We start from the raw sequence: 3,672 nt of genomic DNA, 5'->3' as shown, positions 1-3,672 counted from the left end.
CAAACAGGATAACTAATACATTCTTGCTCCCTGTCTTCAGTTCAAAACAAAATGCTTTTTGAAAAAGGAAAAATTGTAGAGTTTATCCTTGCATTGTTTATCGTGGTAGTTGTCCTCCCCGCAGTATTGTAGCGGTATATTTTGCATGCGGTTCATGTTTTATCCGCAGTCTTCTCTCCGTCCTCTCGCCAGAATAGATCCACACAACCCATTTATTTGAGGAAGGAGCGACAGCCTAGCAGCTAATTCAACTTCGTCTTCCTCCATATTGAAGCAAGTGTTTTGCTACGGTAGGCGAGGAGGGTCAGACATCATCATTCTCAGGCTGCGCGGCGCCCTTTCACATTTTTTATTTTGTGCGTCTTTGAATTTTATTTCATTTTTTTTTTCTTTTTTCGCCCCTCGATACTACTGATGATACAGAGCTAAACCTGACCCCAGAGTCTGATCACCACTTCTCAGGAGTCCTACTCTGACATGTTTGAGCTTAAATGAGAGGATTTTAAAGAGAAGTCATGTTTTGCAAAACGCTGGAATAACTTCCTCTGCATGTAAAACCTCTCACCTGAACTGTTTCAAATGTCTGAATGTGTTTTCTTATGAATCTGACACAGTTCACTATGAGCTACAAACAAAGCTCCAGTCCTGCAGTCCTCCTGTCCTCCTGTCCTCCTGTCCTGCAGTGGCTCTGAGTGATTTCTTCTGTCCAACAAAACAAAACTGGAGAACAATCCTCTCCGGGCTCCGAGTGTTTTCACAGAGAGGGCGCTATCTGGATTCAGCTGGGAGACGAGGAGGACAGAAGAATGTTCTGCAGCGTGGTACTACACACACACACACACACACACACACACACACACAGAGTGATCCGGGTGGAATCAAAGGGTATTAGCTTTGTGGTGTTCAGTTCCCCCGGTCCTTTCCCAGCATTCTCCACAGCTGTACGATTACACAGGTGTTTGGCAAAAACACACTGCTAGAGACCGCAGAGGGGCTGCTGCGCGTGTGTGTGTGTGTGTGTGTGTGTGTGTGTGTGTGTGTGTGTGTGTGTGTGTGCGTGTGACTGAAGAAAAGATTAATATGCATGTGTGTGAGTGTGGTGCCTGCACTGATTCCCTGCAGGAGTGTGTGTGTGTGTGTGTGTGTGTGTGTGTGTGTGTGTGTGTGTGTGTGTGTGTGTGTGTGTTTACAGTCTTAGTTCCTCCCGGTGACTCAGTCCAGATATTTCTCGGACCACCACCAGCACCGTCTCCTCCTCACTCTTCTTCCCTCGATGGGATTTTCAGGAGCGTCGTCAGCCGGAGTCTCGACTTCCAGAGAATCCAGATTTTATGAATGAACTGAACTCGTCTCTCTGCGGCTCCCCACGGAGGAAGTCTGTCCGAGTTCCTTTGTTCCATGTTACCTCCTTTTTTACGCTTTCCTCTCCACACAAGTTTCCTCAGATTAGATTAGATTAGATTAGATCAGATTAGATTAGATTAGATTAGATTTTCTCACCATTAGCTCGGGTACTTAACAGCACTAATGTGATCCAGATGTAAACGCCGTCAAAAGGTTTCTCTGAATAATTTGTTTCAGAAACACAGTGAGTCGATACTGACGGAACTAAACTGGACTAATGGCAATGAAAAAAGCAAAAAACCCCAAAACAGAACAAAACAAAACAAACAAAACAAAACAAAACAAAACAGAACAAAACAAAACAAAACAAAAAAAACCCCCAAATCTTTTCAGAATTTTTTTTTGCTAAAGTAATATAAGTCAGTATGATATTACTTTCCGTTTTTAACACTTGTTGAAAACACAGCAGGCGAATAAGAAACTCAGGTATTTTGCTGAAGTCTGTTTCCCACTCACACATGAAGTGGAAGTTTTCATTGGGTGGTTCTCCAGCCAATGGGAAACCAACTTCAAGAAAAAAAAAAACTGGATTAATACAGAGATCTGGTTAGAAAATATATTGTTGGTTATGTTATGTCTACACATGAATAAATGAACAACAGACGGATTGAAGCAAGATGTTGTAGAACGTGAATTCCGTCCTGGTTTCTGTTACAGTAAGAAAACCTGCTTTATTCCAGCTGCGTCAGTTTGCATGTTCCCCCTGTGGATGTGAGTCATTCTCACCCTCCATTCAAACTCCTGTGATTTAGTGACTGTGAACCTTCCAGCCCAGCAGCGGCAGGGATCCAGACTCACCAGACCACAACACACTGTTAACCCCTTCATCTCCTCTGACCTTTGACCCCACCATGACGTCGCTACTCGCTGGACATTTTCTCATCCGCCTCTAAAACTCCGCAGATGGCCGAGTGTGGAAATCCCGGCGGATCAGATCAGCCAGCTGTTTTTCAAATAGTGAGACCAGAGGTCGGCGACCTTCATGGCCAGGAGAACCGTTTCTGCCACTTTTCAACAAATAAAACTTGCTTCACCTCCAGCGTGAAGGTGGCTCAGCTCAGAAAGTGGCCGTCCAGATTTCTGGACTGTAAATTGCTCATATAAAAGAAAAGAAAAAAGTATAATGAAGATAAAAAAACAAAAAGTCTAACGTGTAGCACACAGTATTCTAGTTGTTCTATATCTCTGTCTATATCTATAGATCTCTGGTCTAATGAACGGGTAAAGGCCAAGGGTTGAATGTGAAATGCTGTGTGTGACTGAACCAGTGGTTTATTATTACAGTAGGGAATATATTGTTGCGTCTCTCCTTACGTTATAATATTTTACTCAGGACTGTCAGATTTCAGACCGATGTGTGATTTCGCTGGAAACTAATGATGCTGTTTATATGTGTTTATGGATATTTATTCTTTTAGGTTGATCTGTAAATGTTACATGAAGCAAAATAATTTCCTGTAAAACGTCAACATTGGATCCGGGACAACCTGGGATAAAGGAAGTAGTTTTCCAGTGACGAAGGAGTTCTGGAGCCGGTCCTAGAACCAGTCCTAGAAATGGTCCTGTAGCTGGTTCTGGAGCCGGTCTGATGTTGGTCCTGGAGCTGGTTCTGGATCTGGTCCTGGCGCTGGTTCTGGAGTCGATCCTCGCTGACTTCAGGTCTCCAGTCCGTCTCAGATGCTCACATTCACGCCGATGGACCATTTTCAACGACAGAAAACTGGAGAAGTCAGAAGCCTGGACTGGAACTGGGGATCTTCTCACTGTGAGATCAGAGCACTAACCGCTGCACGTCAGCTGAGGTCTGACTGAAGTCCAATGGGAGTGAATTAAGCTCATTCAGACTGTTGAACCTGTATCCTCACAGTTTGCTGCTGGTTCGAATCTTTTCGGCAGTTTAACACTTTTTCAGGTGTCAGAGGATTAAAAAGCTTCCCCAGTACTTCAGCCTGCTTCGGGTTCGGATGAGCACGGCGCAGCATGAATGTCCCACATGTGTTTTATTTGTTGCTTTATTTTCCTCGGTGTTCTGCTGTCTGGAGGCAGTGATCCGTCCGTCCATCCACCCCGAGCTCCTCCTGGAACTCTCCCTTCTCTTTGTGCCTCCTTCTGTTGTCCTGCTATAATGAGCACCGCCACTAGAGGGCGAATAGCACTGAGGCATGGCTCCGGTCAGGAACTGGTGGTCATCCTCCCCAGGAGGATGTAGGATCCAGGAATCCGGGCTGGGCCTGGGACGAGCCTGATTCGCTGCTCGGGACGTTCGGA

Source organism: Salarias fasciatus (genome assembly GCF_902148845.1).
Source record: "Salarias fasciatus chromosome 7 unlocalized genomic scaffold, fSalaFa1.1 super_scaffold_4, whole genome shotgun sequence".
Classification (NCBI taxonomy): Eukaryota; Metazoa; Chordata; class Actinopteri; order Blenniiformes; family Blenniidae; genus Salarias; species Salarias fasciatus.
Note: the sequence above shows the minus strand (reverse complement) of the source record.